This window comes from Aotus nancymaae, unplaced genomic scaffold (genome assembly GCF_030222135.1).
Source record: "Aotus nancymaae isolate 86718 unplaced genomic scaffold, 86718_ANA_hifiasm-v0.15.2.pri h1tg000058l, whole genome shotgun sequence".
NCBI classification, from domain to species: Eukaryota; Metazoa; Chordata; class Mammalia; order Primates; family Aotidae; genus Aotus; species Aotus nancymaae.
In genome coordinates, this window is record NW_026988472.1 from 7,004,986 (window position 1) to 7,022,526 (window position 17,541).

At 42.8% G+C, this 17,541-nt stretch overlaps 1 protein-coding gene across 6 annotated transcripts in view; it reads left to right on the plus strand.

Annotated features, from left to right (window-relative positions):
* Positions 1–17,541, plus strand: part of LOC105734474 (protein FAM156A/FAM156B) — a 50,281-nt gene that overhangs the window by 7,225 nt on the left and 25,515 nt on the right. For 2 of the 6 annotated variants that reach the window (XM_064364337.1, XM_064364335.1), the window contains 2 exons: positions 12,143–12,316; positions 14,459–14,561. The exons of 2 other annotated variants lie outside the window; for them this stretch is intronic. The gene's annotated coding sequence lies outside the window, so the exon portion shown is untranslated. The remainder of the gene's footprint in view (positions 1–12,142; positions 12,317–14,458; positions 14,562–17,541) is intronic. 2 more of the 6 variants (XM_064364336.1, XM_064364338.1) reach the window with 2 other exon arrangements.

Below are 17,541 nucleotides of genomic sequence, written 5' to 3' on the forward strand. Positions count from 1 at the left end.
TGTATAGTCACTTCCTTCCCCAACCCCTAAGCCCTGACACCCACTGATCTGTTCTCTATCATAATGCTATTGTCTCTTCCAGGATATCATAGAAATGAAATAATATAGCCTGTAATCTTTTGAGACTGGCTTCTTCATTCAGCATAGTGCCTTTGAGTTTCTTTCTTTTCTTTTCTTTTTTTTTCTTGAGATGGAGTGTTGCTCTGTCGCCCAGGCTGGAGTGCAGTGGCGTTATATCAGCTCACTGCAACCTCCGCCTCCCAGGTTCAAGCAATTCTCCTTCCTCAGCCTCCCGAGTAGCTGGGATTACAGGCTCGTGCCACCATGCCCAGCTAATATTTGTATTTTTAGTAGAGATGGGATTTCACCATTTGGCCAGGCTTGTCTCGAACTCCTGACCTTGTGATCCATCCACCTCTGCCTCCCAAAGTGTTAGGATGACAGGCGTGAGCCACTGTGCCTGGCCCCTTGAGTTTCATTCAAGTTGTTGAATATATCAATAGTTCCTTCTTTTTTTCTGAATAATATTCCATTGTATGAGTGTAGCAGATTTTCTTTATCCATGCACCCATTGAAAGACGTTTGGGCCATTTCTAAGTTGGTGCAATTATGAATAGAGCCGCCATAAACATTTGTGCGTGGATTTCTGTGTAAACATAAATTTTCCTTCTTCTAGGATAAATATCCTGAATGTCCAATGTTTCCAACACCATTTGTTGAAAAGACTGTTCTCTTTCTACTGAAGTATCCACGAAAATAAGGCAAATAGTTTTTTTTTTTTTTTTTTTTTTTTGAGACAGGGTCTTTCTCTGTCACCTAGGCTAGAGTGCAGTACCACGATCACAGTTTGCTGTACCTTGGCCTCAGGTTCAAGCAATCCTTCGACCTCAGCCTCCTGAGTAGCTGGGATTACAGGTATGCACCAGCACATCTGGCTAAGTTTTTTTTTATTTTTTGCAGAGATGGAGTCTCACTCTGTCACCCAGGCTGGAGTGCAGTGGCATGATCACGACTCATTGCAGCCTCAACCTTCTGGGCTCAAGCAATTCTCCTGCCTCAGCCTCTCAAAGTTCAAAGTTATTTTGGCTGTTATAGCTCCTTTACCTTTACACATAAATTTTAGAATCAGTCTGTATCTACAAAAAATTCTCCTGGGAATTTGATTGGAATTGCCTGAAATCTGTACATCAGTTTGGTGACATCATTCCTATAATGAGTCTATTAATCCATGAGTATAGTATGTCTCTTTATTTAGTTGTTTCTTTATTTCTTTCATTAGCTTCTGATGGTTTTCTGCATATGATTCCTGCACATATTTTCTTAGAGTTTGAGGGGTAGCTATTGTAAATGGTATTGTGTAGTTTTAAAAGTGTTTGTTCCAAGCAGTTCGTTGCTAGTCTATAGAAGTGCTTTGCTTTTTGTTGTTGTTGAACATATATTCTATAATGTTGCTTAACTCCCGTGTTCATTCGAGAAGTATTTTTTATGAATTTGACAAGATTTCTATGTAGATAATCATAACATCTGTGAGCTGGAGTAGTTGTAGTCCCTCCTTTCCAATCTGTAAGCCATTTATTTCTTTTTCTTGCCTTTTTAAACTGATTGGAACTTTCAGTACAATATTGAATAACAGGGGTGAGAGTGAGCAACCTTGTTTGGTTCCTGAAGTTATGGAGAAAGCAGTTAGTCTTTCTCTATTAAGTATAATATAAGGTGTAAGATTTTTATTTTTTGAGACAGAATCTTGCACTGTTGCCTAGGCTGTAGTGCAGTGGCACGATCTCGGCTCACTGCTATCTCTGCCTCCTGGGTTCAAGCAATTCTCCTGCCTCAACCTCCTGAGTAGTTGGGACTACAGGCGTGCATCACCCCGCCCAGCTAATTTTTTTGTATTTTTAGTAGAGACAGCGTTTCACCATGTTGGCCAGGATGGTCTCGATCTCCTGACCTCGTGATCCGCCCACCTCAGCCTCCCAAAGTGCTAGGATTACAGGCATGAGCCACTAGGCCCGGCCAAGATATTTTTTTAGTTGCTCCATATCAAGTTGAGCAAGCTTCTTTCTACTTGTGGTTTGCTGAGTGTTTTTTTTTTTTTTTTAATTATGAATGACTGTTGAATTTTGTCAAAGGCTTTATCTGTATCAATTGTGACCATGTGGTTGGAGTTTGCGTTTTTTTTAGGTAAATTAATATGGTAGATTGCATTGACATATTTTTGAATATTGAACCAGCTTTGCATTCCCAGGATAAATCCCACTTGGTCTTGGTGCATTATCCTTTTTACATATTATTGGATGTATTATTAACCAAATATTTTCTTGATAATATTTTGTTGATAATTTTCTGAATCTGTGTTCATGAGAGAGATTACACTATAGTTGTTGTTTTCTCAATGCTGTCTTTGGCTGATTTTGGTGTCAGTGTAATGCTGATCTTATAACATGATTTGGTAAATATTTTAACTGTCAATTCCATCTTTTAATAGGTATACTTCTATTTAGATGGGTTTCACCATATTGGGCAGGCTGGTTTTGAACTCCTGACCTCATAATCTGCCCGCCTTGGCCTCCCAAAGTGCTGAGATTACAGGTGTAAACCACTGCCCCCAGCCCCCATTTATTTTATTATTATTATTATTTAGTAGAGACGGAGTTTCGCCATGTTGGACAGGCTGATCTTGAACTCCTGACCTCAAGTTATCTGCCCGCCTCGGCTTCCTAAGGTGCTGGGATTACAGGCATGAGCCAGTGGCCAACGATCTATTTTTGAATAAGCTTTGGTAGTTTGTGTCTTTCAAGCAATTGTTTCATTTTCATCTAAGTTGCTGAATGTATATGCATTCATATACTTATGAATTAGTATACATTAGTTATTCATAGTATTATTTTCATTTTTGTGGGGTCTCTAACTTGTATTAAACTTTTCAGAGAATGAGCTTTTAGATCATTGATTTTCTCTGTTTTGTTTGTTTTCAGTCTTACTGATTGCAGCTCCAATCCTTATTTCCCTCATTCTGCTTACTTTGGGTTATTTTTATTTTCTTTTTCTAGTGTCTTATGGTGGAAAGTTTCATAATTGGTTTGGGTCCTTTATTTTTTTCCAATATAAACATTTAATGGTATAAATTTACTCCCTAGCACTGATTTACCTGCATCCTGCAAATTTTAATATGTTGTATTTTCATCTTCATTCAGTTTAAAATATTTTCTTTTTTTTTTTTTTGAGACGGAGTTTCGCTCTTGTTACCCAGGCTGGAGTGCAATGGTGCGATCTCGGCTCACCGCAACCTCCGCCTCCTGGGTTCAGGCAATTCTCCTGCCTCAGCCTCCTGAGTAGCTGGGATTACAGGCACGCACCACCATGCCCAGCTAAGTTTTTGTATTTTTAGTAGAGACGTGCTTTCACCACGTTGACCAGGATGTTCTCGATCTCTTGACGTCGTGATCGACACGCCTTAGCCTCCCAAAGTGCTGGGATTACAGGCGTGAGCCACCGCACCCAGCTAAAATATTTTCTAATTTCCCTTGTATTGCCCCTTGACTCGTGGATACTTATTTATTTATTTATTTGAGACATAATCTCACTATGTCACCTAGGCTGGAGTGTAGTGGCATGATCTCTGTTCACTGCAACCTCCGCCTCCCGGGTTCAAGCGATTCTTCTGCCTCAGCCTCCCGAGTAACTGGGACTACAGGCGCTGCCACCACACCCGGCTAATTTTTTGTATTTTTAGTAGAGACGGGGTTTCACCATGTTAGCCAGGAAGATCTCGATCTCCTGACCTTGTGATCTGCCCGCCTTGGCCTCCCAAAGTGCTGGGATTACAGGTGTGAGCCACTGCGCCCAGCTGACTCTTGGATTATTTAGAAATGTATGGATGGTTTAATTTCTAAGTTTGGAGATTTTCCTATTTACTTTATCTTACTCCTTGGTGTTTTTTTATTTTTCCTATTTTGATCAGAGAACATGCTCTGTATGATTTAAATTATTTTACGTTTGTTAAGGTTTATTTTGTGACCAAGGTATGGGCTATTTTGCTGAAGTGTCCATATGTACTAGAAAAGAATGTATATCCTAGTGGTGTTGTGTAGATGGTTCTGTAAATGTAAATACAATTCAGAGGGTAAATGGTGTCATTCAGTTCTTCTATATCCTTGCTAATTTTCTTTCTACTGTTTCTATATATTATTGAGAGAGTGTTGAAATCTCCAACTATAATTGTAAATTTGTTCATCTTTTCCTCTATGTGGGATTTTGATTTTGTGGGGTTTTTTGTTTATTTGTTTTGTTTTTTGAGACAGAGTCTTACTCTGTCACTCAGGCTGGAGTGCAGTGGTGCGATCTCAGCTCACTGCAACCTCTGCCTCCTGGTTCAAGTGATTCTCCTGCCTCAGCCTTCTATCTGGGATTACAGGTGTGTGCCACCACACCCAACTAAATGTTGTATTTTTTAGTAGAGATGGGATTTCGCCATGTTGGCAGGCTGGTCTCAAACTCCTGACCTCAGGTGATCCACCCACCTTGGCCTCCCAAAGTGCTGGGATTACAGGCACAAGCCACCATGCCTGGCCTGCTTTTGTGTTTTGAAGGTCTGTTGTTGCGTGCTGGCAGAAAAGGGTTAATAATATAGGAAGCCTGAGACTTTCCTTGGAAGGGCCTGCTTACCATGTTTGCCCTTGCCTGGCATCACGGAACTTGGATTAGGGAAGGATTCCCATGTTTCCCTTCCTCTGCCTAAACTGTTTGTACAAAATATAGTTTATGCTGGATAGGTGCTTTCATTCTGGAAGTCTGGAATCTTGGCACATGCTAGGCAGAGGGTGCCTGTGTGACCAGCCCCCAATAAAAGTCTTGGACACTGAATCTCTAGTGAGCTGCTCTGATAGAAAATATGTCACATCACACATGTCACAGTTGATTTCTGGAGGAGCGAATTCTGTGACAATCCTAAAAAAGGACTACTGGAAACTTGGGCTGGTTTCCTCAAGATATTGCCTCATATGCCTTTTTTTGTGCTGATTTTGGTGTATACTTTTATTGTAATAAATTTTCACCACCATGAGTCTGGCTACATGCTGACTGTGAGTCCTTCCAGCAAATAATCAAAAATGGGAGTGGTCTTGGGGACCCCTGACACAGTTGTGACAGTGGTGGGATTTGCCAGAATGAGCCCGACTCACTAAAATATGGTGAAAGCTTTGTTTGAGTAAAGAAAGAATGAAGGAGTAGTGGGTGATGAAACTTTTGTGCTCAGGTGATTATGGCATCACACATGCTGTGAAACAGCAGCTAGCTGTTGTCTCTTGTGAGAGGTAAATGTTACTTATAGAATTTAAAAAGAGCACACCCAACGCCAGGAGACTTGGATCACTGCATTCCTTGGCGTCTTTTGCCACGCTGGAGATTGGGGGGTGGGAGCACAGCCAGGTCAAGATTTTGGTTTTTGTTCTCTCCTCCAAACAGAAGAAAGGGCCTGGGGATTCACATAAGTAATGTTGGGTTGGGCGAAAAATGTTAAAAATTTGGGTTTTTCTCTCCTCCAAGGAAGGAAAAAATTAAATCAGTTCCCTGGGCTGGAGCAAAGCTTAGATAAACCAAAGGGAACAAAAAGAAAAATTCCTCCAGCCTTTTCTTCAGCTTTGCTGCTGCTACTGCAGCCTCTCCCAGCCTTCCAGACGGAATCTCCTCTGGCAGCTGTGATGTTAACCCTATAATTGCAATGAGAGCCAAAAAAAAGGAATTAAAAATGGCTGTTTGTTTTATGGCTGTTGCATCTGGATGTATGATAAAATTGATGTGAAATGCTATATCCTTTAATGTTATAAATGCTAGAGGGACCATCCCCTTCAGGGAAGGCTGGAGGGGTATTTTTTCCTTTTTTTGAGACAGGGTCTCCCTATGTTGCCTAGGCTGCAGTGCAGTGGTGTTGAGATTCACTCGGGGTGGTTGGCAAAATATTACAGAAAATATTAAAGATATATTAGGGAAAGTTATAGATTAGTCTCAAACCTTTTGGAAGGCCAAAAGGTTTTATTGGGGCAGGCCGAAGGCGGCGGCCAATCCATTATGTTAAGTTAGAAAGAGAGAGACTGATCAAAAGGCCTTACCCCACACCCATTTGTCTCCATTCTAACTGTTTATTCATGTTAATTTTGTGCTGGGTGGTCTCGCGGGGAAGATCAAAGGGGAATTACCCGTTAATTGCATTTACTCTGGGCCCCGGAACCAAAAGCTTTTATCAGTCTTAAAACCATTCTCTTAACCATGTTAAGTAGCCACAAGTGTGCTAACTTAGAACCTCTGTTTTAAAATGTTGCGGGAATAAATAGGTGAGGGGCAGAGGGTCTGGGTCCATTGGTTGAATTGGTTGCATTTCACCCTCTGAAAGCAGCCAATGACCAGCCCTAGCCCACTCGAAACACTGTAATAGTGTTAGAGTGCATTCATTCATCTGTATTTGGGTTAGGGTCTGTAGGTCAGACTTCTGTGGCGGTGGAACTCACATCTCAGGTGGTGACCCCGATGTGATTGAGGGCACGCAGTGGTGCGATCATGGCTCACTGCAGCCTCGACCTTCTGGGCTCAAGCAATCTTCCCACCTCAGCTTCACGAGTACCTGAGACCACAGGCGTTTGCCAGGATGCCAGGCTAATTTTCTTGTCTTTTTATAGAGGCGGAGTCTCCCTATGTTGTTTAGGCTGGTCTCAAATTCCTGGGCTCAATCAGTCCTCCTGACTTGGCCTCCCTAAGTGCAGGGCTTACAGGCATGAGCCACTGTGCCCAGCTGGGTTCCACCTTCTAGACTAATTACAATTTGTAAGTGTAAACTTGTGCTCAGAAAACAGTACTCCAAAATGGAGGCACCCTCAGAAGAAAAAGTTTTTCTTTGACCTTCTCCTGCCCTCCTGTCTCTCAGTCCCATTTTCTCCCGAAGCTAGCCATAGAAACTAGGATCCCTCTTCCCCAAGGCAGGCCATAGAAACCAGAATTCCTTTTCCCCAAAGCTAGTTGTCAAACTTGAAAATATGACTAATTTTCCCTCTGCCTTTCTATGTAAAAGTGGGCTGTATCATATTGCCAGTGGGAAATTAAAAAAAAAGTGGGCCATAAAGAAATGATATGACCTACCTTGTTTGACTGTAGGTTGTAAGACCCCCATTCGATTCTGGAGAGGGTTCTGTCCCACACTCAGAAGGAAGGAATGCTGCTCAGAAAGGCCTAGAAGAGTCCAGACAGACGGGCCTTGCTGGGTTTCCCCACTCAGTCTATTTGCATTAGCTCCTACTCTTTTTGTTCAATCATATTTCTTCATGGCTGTCCATACTTTGGTGAACCTAAACATGAAAATGGACAATGGCCTCTCTATCTTTGGATCTTAATTCTGAAGGCTCCCATGTATACATGTTAAGTAAGTTTGTATGCCTTTTCTCCTATTAATCTGCCTTTATGTTAGTCATTTCCAGTGAACCTTTAAAGGGCCAAGGCCCTTGGCCCCTACACAACAGAGGACTAATAACCTGGCTCTGTTTCCCTGGTACACACACCTCGGTAAGGCACTTTGACCATTTAATACAGCTGTCACCAGTAAAGCATTGAGCTTTTCCAGGCTGCTCACTAGATAAATGATAGAGACAAAAGGGATAAGAAGTTATGCAAACCTATTTAAATTTGTTTTTAAATCTGGAATTTCATCCTGATTAGTTTCTGAACATGATGTGTATTTTGGTTGATTTATTAAAATTTTTTTCTCTGAAAATTCTTTTGTCCCTCTTGCATATGATTATTTCAGAGAAAAGCTCTAGAGGATGGTAGAGGATAATTAAAGAAATGGAAAGGTTTTTTTTAAAAAAAGAGATATTTGATTTTATTCCAAGTATATATTGAATTTCATCAAGTATCTTTATAATATCTATTGAGATTATTTTTTAAACTCATTAATATATCATTACTTACATTAATTTACTTTCTTTTTTAAAAATTATTTATTTATTTTTGAGATGGAATCTCTGTCACCCTGGCTGGAGTGCAGTGGCGCGATCTTGGCTCACTGTAACCTCCACCTCCCAGGTTCAAGCGATTCTCCTGCCTCAGCCTCCGGAGTAGCTGGATTACAGGTGCCCACCACCATGCCCAGCTAATTTTTTTATTTTTAGTAGAGATGGGGTTTCACCATGTTGGCCAGGCTAGTCTTGAACTCCTGACCTCAAGTGATCCACCCACCTCGACCTTCCAAAGTGCTGAGATTACAATCATGAGCCACCATACCCAGCCTGACTTTTTCTAAATATATTTGTAAGTTTTTAAAAATTTCATTTATTTGTTTTTTGAGATGGGGTCTTGCTATTTGGCCAGCTTGGTCTTGAACTCTTGTCTCAAGCAGTCCTCCTGTCTTGGCCTCCCAAAGTGCTAGGATTATAGGCATGATCCACTGTGCTTACCCATTAATTCACTTTCTAATGTTACACCAGCCTGTGCTTCTAACATCTGATTTTAGTGTGTGATTCATTTGCTACACTGTCAAATGAATAACTAAGTAATATTTATGTAAGATTTTTGCACCTATATTAATTAGTAAGTCAGATTAGCTAATAGGTTTTTTGGTAATAATATTCTTACACAGTTATATGGATATGCTAGAGCTAATCACTATGAACATATTGTTGGTTTATCGAAACTTTTATAAATATGAAATAGTGGCCAGGCGCAGTGGCTCACGCCTGTAATCCCAGCACTTCGGGAGGCCGAGGCGGGTGGATCACAAGGTCAAGAAATCGAGACCATCCTGGTCAACATGGTGAAACCCCGTCTCTACTAAAAATACAAAAAAATAGCTGGGCACAGTGGTGCGTGCCTGTAATCCCAGCTACTCAGGAGGCTGAGGCAGGAGAATTGCTTGAACCCATGAGGGGGAGGTTGCGGTGAGCCGAGATCACACCATTGCACTCCAGCCTGGGTAATGAGCGAAACTCCATTAAAAAAAAAAAAAATATATATATATATATATATATATATATGAAATAGTGTTTTAAATTCTATTTAATATCGCTACTATGAATTCTACTATATTTGACATTAGTATGGCTCTATCTCTTTCCATCCATTTACCTTAAGTACTTTAAGGATGTCTTATTTTATGAACATATGTCTGGATTTTAACACAGAATCTGATCATTTCTGTCTTTTAACAAATGAAGTTAAGCAATTCACATCTATAAAGTCACTGGTACATTGGGCTTATATTTCCCATTTACTACATTTAAAAAAATATTTCATATTTCTTCTCTTAACTGTTGCTACATTGATGGAGCTTAATTTTCTTTTACCCTCTTCTATTGGTTTGAAAGATACTGGCTGGGCACAGTAGCTCATGCCTATAATCCCAGCACTTTGGGAGGCTGAGGCAGGCGTATCCCAAGGTCAGGAGTTCGAGACCATCCTGGCTAGCATGGTGAAATCCTGCCTCTACTAAAAATACAAAAAATTAGCTGGGTGTGGTAGTGGCGCCTGTAGTTCCAGCTACCTGGGAGGCTGAGGCAGGAGAATTGGCTGAACCCAGAGGTGGAGGTTACAGTGAGCCAAGATCGCGCCACCACGCTCCAGCCTGTGCAACAGAGTAAGACTCCGTCTCAAAAAAAAAAAAAAGAAAGATACTGATGTGATTTATGTCCTACTAGTGTTAAAGACAAATACATATTTTAAATAAACATACGTATATATGCCAATAATTATTATCAGATTTGTGAATTAATATTTATAAAATTCCATTCTTTCAAACAAAATGAAATTTCAGAATACTTTACCATCCTTCTTCTCTCATTCTCTATTTTCCATGTATGTTTGAAATCACCTGGAATTTTAGTTGCAAATTATATTTTATTTCTAATTTTTGTGGGTACTACATAGTAGGTGTATATATTTATGGAGTACATGAAATATTTTGGTACAGGCATGTAATATGTAATAATCACACATATCCCCTTAAGCATTTATCTTTTGTGTTACAATCCAATTATACTCTTTTATTTCAAAACGTACAATTAAGTTATTATTGGCTATAATCACCCTGTTGTGCTATCAAATAGTTGGTTATATTCATTCTGTTTTTTATACCCATTAACCATCCTCACTTCCCCACCACTCCGCACTACCCTTCCCAGCCTCTGGTAACCATCTTTCTACTCTCTATATCTATGAGTTCAATTGTTTTAGTTTTTACACCCCACAAATAAGTGAGAACATGTGATGTTTGTCTTTCTGTGCCTGGCTTATTTCACTTAACATAATGACCTCCAGTTCCATTTATGTTGTTGTAAATGACTGGATCTCATTCTTTTTTATGGCTAAATAGTAGTATCACATTTTCTTTAATGGACACTTAGGTTGCTTCCATATCTTGGCTACTGTGAACAGAGCTGCAACAAACATGGGAGTGCAGATATCTCTTCTATATACTGATTTCCTTTCTTTTGAGTATATACCCAGCAGCGGGATTGCTGGATCATACGGTAACTCTATGTTTAGTTTTTAAAGGAACTTCCAAACTGTTCTCCATAATGGTTGTACTAACTAGCATTCCCCCTAAGAGTATATGAGGGTTCCCTTCTCCACATCCTCACCAGCATTTGTTATTGCCTGTCTTTTGGATATAAGCCATTTTAACTGGGGCGAGATGAAAATCTCATCATAGTTTTGATTTGCAAGAAATGGAAAGTTTTGATTACAGAATGGTACACACTGATTTTTTAACAATTAAAAAAACACAAAACCTGACACCTGGAAAGGGTACAGCCAGAGAGAGTGGGGACATGGTGATCTCTGTTTTTCAAAATGGTTCCTGAAAACCTTCCGCTTTTCCTGAAAAAATGCTCCCTATTCAGCCTTCCCAAATTGCTGTATGTGGAAATCATACTGACTGCTGAGTGCACAATTGCACCTGACAGAGCTACAACTAGGGGTCAGCAGGGTCAACCCAGCTACTGAACATCCCATGCAGAACGTCTACAAATGTCATTCATGCTTGTGAAGAGGAGGAACTGGTATCAATGGTTAACAGAACCTGGACTGCCTGCCTTCTGTCAGTCCCTCTGAAACCAAGGACACAAATGAGTTGTTTGGACTGGACGAGGAACCCTAGAGGGAAAGGTCCCACTGTGGGATGGCACATTGGGGGCCTTTGCCAGCTCCTGCCTATGTCCTGCTAGGGGTGCCCTAACAAGGGTAAAGTCTTGGTATCCAGGGGTACTATGTGTGCCTTCTGGGATTGTATTTTCATGTGGGCCCTGACTGTCCTGACGCTGCCTCATCCCTGGAAGGCATTCACATCAGCTTCAGCTTCCTGGCCAGATTGGTGCTGAGCCTGAAATGGAGGCTCAGCAATCTTAGTTAGGAACTCACTTGCCTTTCTAAGATAGACCTTCATGGTTACAGGGATTTGTATTAGTTGGCCGTGATGGTAAACTTGATGTGCCAACTTGACTAGGCCACAGTACACGTGTATTTGTTCTAACACCAGATTAGGTATCTCTATGGAGGCGTTTTTTAAGATGAGACTAATATTAAAATCAGTAGACTGAGTAATACAAATTACACTCCATGATGTGGCTGGGCCTCATTCAATCACTTGAAAGACTTAAAGAAAAAAAAGACTCCCATCCCCCCTGAAGAAAGAAATTCTGCTTCCAGAATGCCTTGGATTTGAGCTACATCACCTCTTCCCTCAGTCTCCAGCCTGACATTCTGCTCTGTACAATTTAGACTTGCCAGCCTCCACAGTTATATGAGCCAGTAAATGCTCTCTTTGTCTCTGTCTCTGTCTCTCTGTCTCCACACACCCACACACAGAAGAACCCTAACCAATAGGCTGCCTACATCCGGGACCCTTAGAGGGCATAACTGAGATCAGTACTGCAGGTTGCTCTCACTCTGCTGCATGGCTCCTAAGGCAGAGACCTGTGGCGTTCCCCTCCCACCCTCTGCAGACTGCCATCCATGGGGCTCATCACTGTGACTCAGCGTTTGGTCATCCAACCATGTAGAGATCACTACAATTCCACAAGTGTTCCCTGCCCTCCTTCTGCCTGTGAGGTCACCTATCCCATCTTGAGGACACAGGGATCTACTGGGTGTGTTTCCAACCTTCCAGGAGAGATCACGGAGCCTGGTGAGGGAGATACACCTGCAAAGAGAACTTCAGTGCAGTAACAGCAACGGGCATAGCCAGTGTGTTCACCAACTCATGAGAGATCACACTACCAGCATCTCCCGCTTGATTTCCCCAACAACAAACAGCTTATCCTGGAAATGACCCCTTCGGTAGGTAAGTTGGACTCCCCTTACTGTTTCCCCTAGGCATGCAGAGCTACAAAGCAAACTGATACTGGTATGTTGTGTCAGAGTGGAATCCAAGAATGGAATGCCCTGCAAGTGATGTGATTTCTAAAGCAATCAATAAATCTTTCTAAATTTCCAGGTGAAGCAACACACAGTCCTCCCTCAGTTCACAGGGAAGTGATGTGTATGGAAAAAAATCCAGTTTACTTAAGACTCTGGAAAAAGATGTTTTCCTCCCTGTAACCTTCACCCCACAAATGCCAGGAGCCGCTTCTAGTTATTTGAACATCCAAAGCTGCCCTTGGAAATTTCCAAAATGCCCCAAAGTGGGTGATGATATTCTGACTATAAACCACAAGTTTAGGATTTAAAAGAAGTATCCTAGAACTTCTTAATGACGTCAAAAGGATAGGAATGTTGCAGTCTGTACAGAGGAAACAGCGCGGTAACATGGGGAAGGACACAATGTTCCCCAGGAGGGGTTGTGGGAACCTTGTTCCTCTGTGTTAACTTTCTGTGATAAGAAAATGTTTCAAGGCCAGCCGTGGTGGGTGGTGAAGCTTCATGTCAAAGGGCAGCCACTGCCATAGGACACTGATGCTCAGGATGGTTCTGTGGTGGTCATGGCTCTGGGATCCTGGGACTGATGTCCTCCTTGGCGAGCACAGCCCTCTCCAGGCTGGGACACGGGAGGAAGGGGCCAGGTTAGGTTGTCAGACTGCCAGGGACAGCTGTCTGCTGTGGGAGAAGAAGGACAGCTGAAGGGAGGAGAAGGGAGTCGAACTCCTCAGGTGAGGGGCAGGTGTCTGTTAGTGAAGGGAAGACATTGGCCCTAAGTCCTGTCATTGCTCTAGGCTCCCATGCAAGGAAATGACAGTGCAAGAAAGAAACCAAGGCTGGTGGGAGGGGGACAGTAGCTTGCGTCTCCTCCCGTCCTGTGTGTTCAATGGTCCCTGAGAGGACTCCATGCCATTTTGGGATCTAAAAGGTCACTTCCTGGCACCCCTTCATTCTCTGCCCATGAAGAGAAGAGATTCGAGATAAACAGAGGCCTTCAAGGAGAAAGGCCAGACAGAGTTGTGAGGCCTTCTCAAAGGTCCCTCTGCCCTACCTTTATGGTGAGTCTCACACTGAGTTCATCATGTCCTGTGTTCCTGTATGCTCTAAGGTCACTCTTCTCAACCTCATGTGTGTCCTGGGAAGAGAAAGATAGCCTTGCTACCAAAGGGATTTAAGAAGCTTTCTGAAAGTTCCTTAGGCTGAGCAGCAAATATCCAGATCCTAGGACACCGTTGTGGCCACACTACATGAGATTCACTGGGTGTGATTCCTGGAGTCTGCACTTTTTTTTTTTTGGAGACAGAGTTTTGCTCTGTGCCCAGGATGGAGTGCATTGGCATGATCTCAGCTCACTGCAACCTCTGCCTCCCGGGTTCAAGCAATTCTCTTGCCTCAGCTTCCCAGGTAGCTGGGAATACAGGCACATGCCACCACGCCCAGCTAATTTTGTATTTTTGGAAGTGATGGGGTTTCTCGATGTTGGTCAGGCTGGTGTCGAACTCCCAACTACAGAAGATCTGCCCGCCTCGGCCTCCGGAAGTGCTGGGATTACAGGCTTGAGCCACCGTGCCCGGCCTTGGAATCTGCACTTTTAAGATCCTAAGTTCTAACTTTCATGGAAACATGTCTGAGCAATACTAGAGCAGGGGAATAGTCTCCTTTCCCAGTTACACAGCTTCTTTCTCCTTTGTGAAGGTATAGCAGGGACAGGTTTCATGTGTTCTCTGATGTACAAACCCAAGACCTTCAGGTGAGGAGACCGACACTGACATGCTGCCTGTTATTCTAATGACGCTCTTAGGACACTGTCTCCGAACGATACCCAGACCAATCCTTTCAAGTCTCCATCTCTTAAAGATTTGTGAAGAAATCAAATGTCTATTGCCTGTGAAGTCCCATGCTGTAAAATTCTAAATATTTTGCAGTAGTCTTTGGATCTTAGCCTTGATTGCACAAATATGCAGCACAGTAGAGTTTTCATGATGCCCGTGGCCCTTGGCTCCACCACTCACTGCTGGGTGATGCTGAGAAAGTTCCTTAACATCTCTGTGCCTTCTTTCTCCATTAGTACCATGGAAATACTACCAGTAACGTCATCTACTTCTTGGGGCAGTTTAGAGCACTGACTGTGTGAAGACATGTACAGTTGTCTGGACAGTCCCTGGCATATGGTAAGTTTCCAGTCAATTCTAAGCTGTTTTTGTTGCCGATCCCTCGTTTCCCTGGAGCATGTTCTGGAGAGACAAATGTCAAGTCTACCTTTGACCCCTTGGATGATGTGTAGATTGTCTCTTCAGCTCTTCAGGGACTCAAGGTCTGAGTCTGTGGGGCGGGGGGAAGGCATATTTTATTAGCGTAATGAATATTCAGCTCTCCCTACGGGATACTGTGGAGCCTAAATGGAGTGGTGGGGTTTCATCCTCATGAGCTTGTATGGAAAATTTGAATAGAAATTCCTCTAGGAAATTAGAACTCTAGTGACCTCTCCCTGTGACTTGTATAATGCTTGGACAAGTAAGTGGGCATTGGATAATCATAGCACAAATGCATATAAATTTTTAGAAACATTTTAAAGAGTGAAGTTTAAAGGCCAAAAATTATTATCGTATAGATTGTTCTATTGCTATTAGTTCTATTAAGTCCAACTCTCCTCCATCAAATTGTGAAGATGTGAATCCGATGGAGATACAAAGCTGTTAGCAGTTAATTTTCATTAGTGGCATTTTATTTTTTGTATACTATTCACCTCGTCTGTTGTATCTTGTGTTGATTACTTCTACCATTAATATTCGTTGTTGGCTAGGCATGATGGCTCACGCCTGTAATCCCAGAATCTTGGGTGGCCAAAGCAAGATTGCCTGAACCCAGGGGTTTGAGACCAGCCTGGGCAACATGGTGATACCTTGTCTCTGCAAGAATAAAAAAGTAAGCTGGGCATGGTGGCTCATGCCTGTATTCCCAGCTACTCAGGAGTCTGAGGTGGGAGGATTACTTGAGCCCAGGAAGTCAAGGCTGCAGTGAGAAATGAATGCACCACTAGACTCTAACCTGGGCAGTGGGAGTGAGACCCTGTCTCAAAAAAGTGAATTCATTTTTGATCTAATGAAAGACTGATGGTACTAATATTTTCTGAGCTACATCATGAGAAGATGGTATCAATTTATTGAGATCCAGAGTGAGAGGAAATGGGCAACGGGGAAAGAGAGTGGAGTGTGGAAGGCAGGTGAAGGTGTGTGGGAGCAGGGAGTGGGGTCTGGGGCAGACAGGGGCGAGGAATAACGGGGAAGAGCAGAAAGCAGAAGTTCAGAGATGTGAGAATAAAAGCTCACACTTCTGGATACTTGCTGTAGGCCAGATGTTTTTAGTGCACTCTGCCCTCTCTCTCTCTCTCTCTCTCTCTCTCTCTCTCTTTCTCTTCATTGACGTATGTATATACATATTAAGCTATATATACATGACTATATTTTTAAATTATATGTGTGTATATCTAATAAGTCATTTAGTGCTCATAGCAACACTGTCAGGTGTGTGTTATTAATGTTACTGTCCCTTATGACAGAAAAGGAACTGTGAGACATAGGTTAAGAGACTAAAGAAATTGCCCAAAGTCACGTCACCAGCAAGGGCAGAGTCAAATTAGTACCCAGGCTGGAGAGGGGCATATAGACATGCGCAGTCCGACCCTGACACTCTAGAATGCACTGCAGTGTGGAATGGTCGTCCAGGTCAGAAGACAGGTGAAAGCGTCCAGCAGCATTCATGAGATGACATTATCTGCGTGTGGATTGAACGTGAGGCCTCTTGAGTGCGTTTGATAATATGGGGTGGCGCGTCATTACCAGGAAAGCACAAAGATGGCCTCTGGTGCATATCAAGCTTTCTGTATGTGTTTGCTACCATGGATGTTAGCAGCAACATCCCTGTCACTGTCATTATGGGAAAGAGCTTTGGTGTAATATTAAACAAAACAACAGATGCAGTATTATAAACACCCTACTTATTCTCCAATCACATAATTTAAAGAAATGCATAGAAAAAAGCCTGGAAGGGAATGCATCACATATGAAGTGTCATTGTCTAAGTGAGAAACTCTCAATCATTTTGAAATAACATTGCTATCACTCTTTTACTTGCATTTTCTTCTTTACTATTATACCGCCACTGTTTCTATAATAATTTTTAAAATAGTTGTTCTGAAGGCTCATTCTCTTAGGTATCTTGAGGATTAGGGGTAAAAGGCGTTTTGCTGTCCTTATCAGAAGGAAAACCAGTCAGAGACCCCAGGGGCAGCATTTAAAACAGAAGAAAGGTTTGAGGTAGGGTAGAGAGGGCAGTGAGGGAGGCAGAGTGGTCCGGATGGGAGGTTAGCTGAAGACCCCAGGCATCCTGAGAAATGCCACTGTCGGTACATGTCAGAATAACCCAAAACACCCGCATGTCCGTAAGAGGAGGCTGCTGTGCTATCGAGATGGAGATCTTTATGAAGTCTCCTTAGACCTTTCCTCTCCTTCCGCTCCAGCGGCACAATTGGGCAGCACATGGCCCTTGCAAGGCGCTGCTGCTGGCGAGCTGTGCTGAGGTCAAGGCCCGGCCCACCTGCAGCATCATCACTTCCGAGAGTGGCCTGGGGCACCTGTCTTGGTATCCGGAACCCTACAGATTGAGATCAGGGAAACAGAGAAAACACACAGTGCAATAGTTAGACTCAACACTCCCCCCATGACACCAACAGTACAAAGTGAGAGGCACATATAGGTTGTTGTGATCATTAGTTTGTGATGATCAGGGCTGGGTTGGGTCGGTCCCGGAAAGACCTGGGGGAGTGAAAGCCAGTGTGATCTATGACATTACTAGTGCACAAGTGGTTAAGCTTCTGTTTCCTAGGTTTGTTTTCCTGCTAAGACGAGGGAGTGCTCCATTACTGTGCTGAGAAGCCCCCCTGGCCTGAGGTGTGTGAGGGAATGACTGCACCTAGTGATGAGCATTCTGAAGATTCACCAGAAGCTGTGACAAGGGGGCACTGCCTGCATAAAGGTATAAAGGTCCCCGGCCCTTACCACCCATAGACCCAGAAAGCTCTTGGGCTTGGCTGTGCGTCATGCCGTGGCACCTTCAGGAAGCTTCAAGGCCGCCCTTGAGCTAAAGTTCCAG